At 35.6% G+C, this 9508-nt stretch overlaps 1 protein-coding gene across 1 annotated transcript in view; it reads right to left on the bottom strand.

Annotated features, from left to right (window-relative positions):
- Window positions 1-9508, bottom strand: part of ZNF407 (zinc finger protein 407) — a 335031-nt gene that overhangs the window by 157209 nt on the left and 168314 nt on the right.

The raw sequence follows: 9508 nt of genomic DNA, 5'->3' as shown, positions 1-9508 counted from the left end.
CATATAGTAAAATTTCTGACATCAAATTTCTAACAAAACAATCTCTTCTCTCTGGGAAATTAAGCAATTCTGAATCCTCCATGTGTACTAAACAAATGTTCTTGCCAGCTAAGAGCAGTTGCTGTGGCAGAAGTGATTGAATACTCTTTTTTCATGAAATAAGGTATCTGTTTTAGAATAACTTTACAACTGCATGTGTCCTAATGTCTTTACACTTTCTTTCCACCACAGACCTGAAATTTCCAAGAACCATAGCCGAATACAGAGTAAGAACTTGGCTGCATTCATCTCTCAGCTCTATTTCAATCTCACTGTCATATTTTTGTAATAAAGAAGAAGCATGAAGTACTGCTTTTAATCACAAAATCATGAACAGTAGCCTCCATAGAGACAAATTTGTGTGTTGCAGCATCACTTCCAGCTTCACCGTAAAGGCTGTTTCAAAGATTAGAGCACCTGATATGCTGTGCCTCTAACAACCTCCATCCATCTAATTCTTCTGCAAACAGATGGCAGCTTCATATTTTGTCCTATTGGATTCAGGAAGCAAAGCTTAAAAAACCCTAGCCCTTATTTCTGTCACTTAACTGCATCAGAGAGCACTGTTGCAGCTAGCATTTGACCTGAAATCAAGATGCCCAGTTGCTTGAAGACAAAGCCAGCATACTGATTGTGTCCGGTAAGTTAAGGAATAAGCTAACCTACAACAGCACTGTTATTTATAAAAGATGCTTTCATTTTTCTAGGAATTCTTCCTCCAAAGTATTGACTACAACAGGACCTGCATAACTGAACAACATCTCTAATGTTCACTTCTAAAGCTAACATGGCTACAGACTAAATAAAGCTTTTATTGTACCACTTTGAGAAAATTCAGTGAAGATTTCTTCCTGTAAAATTACAGTTTAGATAAGAAAATAAAAATGCCAAAACCAGAATAAGTTTTCAACTGTGCACAGTGCATAAGCCCAGGCACTAAGCTGCATAAGGCACTGCAGCTGTACAGTGGTTTCCATTCTTTTACAAATGTTCAAGTTTATAAATTTCAAGTCCTTTTCTTTAGATTCAAAAAGCATCAATACATTATCCCTTCTAAACTTTCCATAGCAGTGACCCACCACGGCAATTATATTCCATAAACACAAAACACAACTTTAAATCAAAAGGGTACCATGACACTGAAGAAGACACATAGTATATTGCAAAGACATGAACAACTCCATGGAATGTATTTCAATATGCATACTCTTGAATTAACTTTTTCCTCCAGCATTTCTTTGCACATAGATTAAGACAAGTTACTAAAAGGAAATCCGTGAATAGCAAAAGAGAAAACTTGTTCCTTTGCCCCAAAATGGCAAAAATAAGCAATATATACTATTCTATTTATAGTTTGTGTGTTTTCCTACATGTAACCCATAAACACAGGACATGAACCCTCAAGTAACCAAAACAAAACTAAAGGGAGGAGGCTCTTGCAGGCAGAATTAAGCTGCTAGAGACAGGAGGTAAGTCTGGTAGAGATGGCTTGTGATGTCCTCTTGCTCTACGTACACATTATTGATGCCAAATTGTAGGTTTGAGTTCTGTATTCTTTTTGTTTGGTTGTATTTCCTCCTGAGGTAGAGGTTCTGTATGTGAAAGTATAACACTGTCAGGTGTTCAGATTAGTGAGAGAGACTTATCTGTGACTACCAAAAAACCCCAAAGACAGAAAAACCACTTATCTCCACATAGGCCAAAGTCTGGCCACAATGTAGACTTAAAAAATTGTAAGAATTCTCTTTTCCAAACTTCTGAAAAAGAAGAAGTAATAAAAATAGCTAGTTAACTAGAATCAACCCATGAAGTTGCACTGTAACTGCTAATCTTCCATGCCTTTCAGATGTATGAATTAATAATAAACTGACATTATATCAAGCTATAATATTTGAAATAGCAGCATAAGGTATACTATTATTGCTATACAAGGTAACATGAAAGCATGGGATTTAAGATTTAAGAAGCTACATCAAAAAACCCCATATTTTACTGAAAACAGTCTGTGAGAAGAACAAATAGAAAAAAAGTCAAATATCAGTTAAAATATTGGATGAATGTATAGTGACAAGGTTGTGTAGATTTTTAACGACTAACAGATGTACTACCTACTTTCATATATGTGCTCATCCCCACAACTTTATGACTCCATTTTGAAAACAGTATTGTAATGGACACGATATTGTTGTTTTGTATGATCACTAATAGTTGTTATAGATAGCAGGCCATAAAAATAATCCATGCATCACATTTTTTGGGCAACAAGTAAAAAAGAGTTGTGCTCAAGTCTATCTGAAATTAAGGTCATTTCCATAAATTATTGGAAGTGTGGATGGTTGAAGCGAGCACGGAATTTCACAAACAGGGTTAAAGGACAGCAGAGAAGACCAACATGGAAAGCAGACACTAAAAATGTGAAACCAGAAAGTCAGTAGCTCTGGTAGATCTGTCATAAACATAGCCAGAGGGGGCTTAGTATGTCCTATCCAAACACTGATCTAAGCCAGAGGTTAAAAACAACAGGACAAAGCACAGAGTCATGTACACAATCTATGTGCTTCACCCAATTTTTGTGCAGATCACAGAGCAAAACCCAGCAGAACAACTGATAAAACTACTAGGTTTTGTTCACTGTGCTGTCCCTGAAACAAAAACATGCACGAGAGAAAGTCTAAGCCAAGTTGTCACTTGGCTAGCATGAGAAGCTTCTGCATGATAACAGCTTTACTCTTGTCACTGACAATCACCCTATTAATGCTGTCTTTTAAAATCTGTCTAGGGAGACTGATACAAAATCCAAAAAAAAAAGATTTGGAATACAGCTGTCATAATAATATGAGTGAAACAAGCGAAAAAACTCTTTATTTCAAGAAATTAGTTATCACAAACGTGAAGCTGAGCAAGAGAACCTACCCTTACGTCAGCTCTCACCTACCCTTACGTCAGCTCTCACAAATGAGCAGTAAAATGTTCCCTACACACATACTCCTGCACCAAGGGACAAGTTGGTAAGCCAAATTAAATATTTTTCAGGGACCACAGATATCAGCTAAAACTTCCTGAAATTCTCACCTGCTTGGAAGTCCTAGAAAGTTTAGCCACAGGTGACTACAAGTCAGATCAAATCACTAAGTAATTGAAATACTAAAACAGAAGGAATTAATTACACTGATTAAACCAGTATTTCTGCTTTACTAAGCTAGTACCAGCACATCTTTTATTAACAAATAAGGACTGGATTTTATTATTAATACATTATTACTTTATTAGCAACAGAGCTACAAAAAGCACTTGGTGTTTTCAAAAGCTCAATATGAAAAATCCCATTCATAATCAAAAGGATTCATACAATCTTAAACAAAAACAAAAGCTTTAAATTAGCAATAACTTTACAACTATTAGAAGCTCTGATTACAACAGTATAAAGACTATTGTTGTTCAAATACAAATTAAGTATAATATTAAGTAAAAATATAATAATTAAGACAAATTAAGTATCTTCAAAATTCTGAATTTTATATCAGGCTTTAAATTCGTATGATAGGTATCTCCAAGAGGCAATGCTCTAGTAGTAAGTTACATCCTAATAAAGTGGTTTTTGAACTGCTGAACTATCATTTTTTGAAAACTGAGTGATTAAATAATACTTTTTCAAACTTATTTTACAAGCATTTGGATAAACCCAGATGATCAGTCCCATGATATTGCTCATATACATCACTGACAGGAAGGATATGAAGAGTAACATAAGAAACAATAGTTTGCATCAACACTGATATAGTGTACTTTAACCACAAAACTAAAAGATCAGCCTTTCTAACAAATTTTAACCTCAAGTTCGCCAGATTCATTATTGCTTGATAACCACAGTGCCATGTGTTGATTTACATTTCTGGTACTGTCTGAACTATTTTCTGATATAACTGCATTTTCTATAATTCCTTAACTGCTTTAACTAAAACAATTGATGCGAGTATAATGATTGCCCAGTCTCTGCATTAGCTAAGAAATGCAGATTCAAAGAAAACAGAAAAACCTAGGAGACATATTTAGTTAAATTAGTTAACCACTGCGTGTTTTATAACGGGCCCACACAATTCATAACCATTTATATAAACATTTACTGACTGCTCATTAAAGCTGGTATGACAATTACTCACAAGCTGATGGAAGTTCCTGCCCAAATTCAGTAAAGTCTGAATCAAACAAAGGTTAAGATGAAGGTTTATTTCTTTAGTAATAAAGAATCCTCACCACCCACAACAGCACATATAGAAAATAAATTTTGCTCCCCTGGGCACAAATACCTCTGCTCAATGAACAATGGCTTTCACTCTGCTAATTGGAGAACGGAGAGGTAAAGGTCATGTGTAAAAACAATAGGGGATATAAAAATAATGCAAACTAAGGAAATTACAGCATTTTCCAATTGTCAGCATGACAGCTACCAGTGAGAAATAAGGACATCAGATACATGTGCCCTACTGTGCAGGCTGGGTAACAAGACAGTCTACACTCCAGTATGCTGGCAGTATGTAAACATCTTCCCTTCCTAGGGACAATGGGGCTGTGCCCCAACAAAAGTAATAATCTTCTCTAGAATTACATTGACCTGGAAATAGGAAGAAGGAGGAAAGGATGAAAACAGGAAAAAAAAAGGCTTTGGAAGGTCATGGAAGTGCAATGGTTTGAACCATTCTTCTGTTCCGAGTAAATGAATTTTAATGTTCTTTTTAGTTCTTGTTCATATTTAAGTACTGCCTTGTTAAGCAGCTTGGCTGGATAAAAAATAAGAGCAGGGATTAGAGCAGCATTGTGTACCTAACTTGTTTTCCACAGACTAGAATAGACAAATGCAAATCATAGCAAAACATTCAGAAAAAAAAGTAGATGCAGGCAAACTATCATTTAACTTTTTGAAAAATCCTTATGTCTACAGTTGTGTCCTTTTCTTAATTTAAATGACAGATGCAGATGTTGCTCCTAGTAGTTAGTACTCACATTAATTTATTTTTAAGTGTTTGTACACAGGTTTCAGACCACATTAAGAGGAACCACATTTTCAAATTAAATTATAGTAAGGAATTTTTAATCAAGTTTCCTTCTTCCTCCCATTCTTTTTCCTTGCATCTACTTTAAATAGTTGCCTTGAAAATGCATATACCTCTGAAAAGCTCTAGATTGTGATTTTTTTCAGACTTGCAAAGGGTTGTCATGTTTCAGCTCTTTTCCCCCTACTTACTTGTCCAGTCTTCAGTGTTCTAAGACATGCACTTAAAGGATAATAAAAGAAGACCACATTATGTGTCAAATTAAATGTTGTTGATACTTGCTTTAAGTGTACATGCACTGACATTCTGTTATGGATCAGCTGCTGGACAATAATCCTTGCACATTCCCCGCCTGACAGATTGTTCCGTATTTTGTTTGAGATGCTCTAATGTTTCTGACGACCCATACAAGGCCACACATTTCAGCAAATTTTCCAAATTAATACTGAGACCAGTTTACAATGTTTTCTTCAGTAGCGCTCAGTCTTACTGATTGTGTCCTAAATAATAAACCATGGCCTCAGGCAGTTTTTCTCAGAATGTTTATGATGAGAACTCATTCATCTAAATCTACTGGCCAATGGAATAAAATAAATCAAGAATTTCCCAAAATATAACAATATTTGTGTTCTCTAGATAATTGATGACTGCAGCTGCACTAATTAAAACCCATGTGAGTTTCATTAATCTTGGTCACTGGGACCAATTGCTGCACACCACACCCTGATCACCGCACATCGCCCTTGTGTCACATTCAGGTGAGGCTTGACTTTTAGTTAGAATCTCACTACATCATTATATTTTTTAAATCTGAACTATCATATCATGCATACACCTATTGCGCATACAAGTGACTTAATTCACAACAGGAAAGCTCAATAATAAATTTAAAATATTACTTCAGACCAAATTATTTTCAGTAAGATGCTTGCCAATACTCTGCCACCCCAAAGAAGACAGTGAGGTATGGAGAAGGGTGAAGAATACCTGTAATAAAAAAATTCTCTAATCAGAGGAAAAAGAAATACAATTAATTTTTCTTCAATGTGACTACAGTGGCATTTTGTTTGCATACCTACACATTTCTCTACTGGAAATCAAAACTACACCTTCACTAGAGTATTTCTAGGTAATAGGTGTATAGTATATATATTTTTCTGTATCAGAGAACATTTTTACAGCCACAGATATGCTTTGCTTGTTAAAGAAAAAGAAATGTGTCAAAAACTTGTGGTTCAGATAAATATCTACAGAAATAGCTATAACTAATGTTAATAACTAAGCTGCCTTGCAGATCATAAATACTAGGAAATATAAATAACTCCTAGAGACAACTGCACAATCTATATTTGAGGAAAGGCAACATCTGAGTAATCAATCACATGAAGCCAACATTGTCATAAGCTGAGTTTATGAAAATACTTGTAAACATTTATTAAATGTAAATCCCTCTTCAAAATGTGTGTTATCGGAGATCCCCATTTTTTTCATGCAATTTGGAGTGTGTAATATACAGCAGCTGATGAATATACAAGAGCCTTGTTGCAGGAGCTGCTTCCTGTTGGTCTTTCAAAGTGCTGGCAGGGATACAATTTCTTTCAAACTAATGTCATATAGAACATGTTCTAGAGAACAACTGATACAATTTAAAATCTGGCCGTATCATCCTTACCAAACAAAGTAATTCTTGCTACTTCTTTTTCAAGATTAAGGAGCACATTTTCCTTTTGTTTGCTGATTGAAGTCTAGGGAATAAATAATAACTCGTAACTGGGAACAACTTTTGGACCATTATGTACAGGCTTATTTTTACACCATAATAAAGCTTTTGCCAAAATAACTTAAGAGCTGACAGGCAAGTTTAATAAGTGCTTCACTGCAAAATGCTTCCACAGAAAAGCTTCATGCTGTCCCTTTGGAAGGTTCTTCCTATGTATGGGAAGGAAATGCTGCAAATCTCTCCAGAAAAATGCTGCTGTATGCTCACGCCCGGGTCCTTGGGCATACATGGTTTGCTCCTCTCTAGTTTTTCTACTTTCCTTCAGACCCTGATGGCCAGCCACCGTGGCTCTGACCACAGTAATCATTTTTCCTATCAATATCTATTCAGCACGCTCAGACCTAACAGTCACGTTACATCTCAGTGGAGACTCATGACCCAAAGAGTCCACAGTACTTGCAGGCCCTATACAGCCTCCAAGGAAAACTCAAGAAGCTACAAGCCTCTTTTTAACATCATCTTTTCCCAAGAAGAAGTTCAACAACCCATACACAAGGACTCAATGCCATGATAATGCATGAATTATGTTCCCAGGGTCAGCTCTAGCCCGGTCTTCATCTTTCTTGGTATATCCATATATTCCTCCTATGCCATAACAGTAAGCGAAGACACCCTTATCAGAAAGTAGCTACAAATCACTGATGTTGTGGAGAGGATGCGTGGCACTCAAAGAAAAGACAGAAGCTAAGTACAGGTTTTGAGCACAACAGATCACAACATCAAGCTTTTTCATTCTTTTTCTAGTGAAACAGTTTAACCAAGTAACTTTTTAATGGGAACAGCATTCTTATTCTTGTGAGGACTTCATATCCTTATAACAAAATATGCAATGACATAGAATGAAAATACAAAATAAAATCAGAAATAGTCTCAGCAAATGTATATATTGCACAACGTAATAATTATAAAATTGATCATCTTTGCCACAAGATATTCCCCTCTCTCCTTTTTTTAAGCACGGCCATCTTATTCTGTTGCTGATAACAAGATCATAGATGACATTTTGGAACACCACAATAAGCAGATGATGTCATACAGCTCTAGTGCCAGCTCCGGTCAGAAAGTGTAGGTGAAAAAAATGCACATATTGCAATGGTTCAGAGGCCTGGTTGGACAAGTTGTTCTCAAATAGTGTTAGACCTCCTAGCAGGTGTCAACCAAACATGTTCTGAAGTAACTTTTTGAATGGACTTAACAGATTTTCAGTGTTCCAATTTTGGTCCTAGATGGGCTATGTTAAGATATTAAAAGTCAAAGTCTGAGTTGCTTTTGAAAAGGAAAAAACCCGACAAACCAAAACATTGATTAAAGAGGATGTATGACTCACTCCACAATAGGAACAATAATTTTCTCTCTCTTATAACTCAAAAATGGTCGAATTGATTTCAGTCAAACTGCTAGCAGAGACCAAGCCTGAAATATTTCAGTATATAAAGAAAAGATTTTTGAAATATTATGAATAAATGAAAAAAGAAGGGCACAAGTGAAAGTATTTTGCACACTTTACTGAAGTATTCTCCTTGCTGTCCTAACACATTTGTTAAATAAAATATTAACAAAAACTAGTACTGAACTCTCACATTCAGTTTAAATTTTCCTTAATCCTCCTCTATATTACTAGAAATTCTCATATTCCCAATCTCATTCAAGTACCCTATTTTCAACTGCTTATAAGCTGTCAGTGTCTTTCAGGTCCTGACAGGCTGTCTTTGTTCCAACTGTCCATATCTAAAAAAATATTTCCCTTTGATTTATCAAACACATTGTGGTAATAACTGTCTCTACTGAGCACAACTTCTGTTACCCAGAAATGAACAAAAGTAGGAAGGGAGGTTTCAACAGTGCTTTCTCAGTAAACTGTGCTTAGTGAGTGTCTGGATTCATCTAAAGCCAAGTTGTAATTTGACTTTACTTTTGTCAACCACATCGCACTGCAAATGTTAGCAAATTCTGATGTTATGCTGTTTCATGAGTCTCTTGAACAGCGAATATTTCTGATATCCATATTCCAGACTACTTTTCCTTGGGGCTATCCATCCATGTTTTCTTAAGAAATCTTCATTTTCCACCCTGTCCATATTTTCTCTTACCTCTGGGTCACTTCATATTGTTCTTTTACTCATTCATGACTGCAAAACCTACAAATTTAGTATAATCAGATTCATTCTCTGTTCAGTGGTTTTAATTTCCATTATAAACAGTGCCTATAAATTTGTCTCATAAACAGCTTGCATAATTTTACTAAGTTAAGCTTACCTGTCAGCATATTTTTTTTCCATTTTGAATATTGGTATCATTAAGTACTGCCTCTTGCTGTCAATTCTCATTTACTTTCTTTTCCGTGACTTCAAGAGGGTAATTCCTCTGGCTCAACGGCATGTAACTTATTTTCCTGAACTACTTTTGATTAATGTTTTTAAACTCGTTTTCTAAGACACCAGCCCTTTTCCTCCACAAGTCCCAGACAACAGAATTATATTTTAAGGAAGTTGCTGGAGCAACAACAGATTGCAGCTTTGGGTACTCTGTTGAACATGCTTGAAATTCTACTTAGTAGGCACTTCATTCTTATTGCAATCACTACAGGGTATATGGCAATGTCTGCAGCAAACAGCCAAGGATTTTCTTGTGTCAAGTT

Source organism: Pseudopipra pipra, chromosome 1, assembly GCF_036250125.1.
Source record: "Pseudopipra pipra isolate bDixPip1 chromosome 1, bDixPip1.hap1, whole genome shotgun sequence".
Lineage (NCBI taxonomy): Eukaryota > Metazoa > Chordata > Aves > Passeriformes > Pipridae > Pseudopipra > Pseudopipra pipra.
Note: the sequence above shows the minus strand (reverse complement) of the source record. Positions and strands in the feature narration are given on the sequence as shown.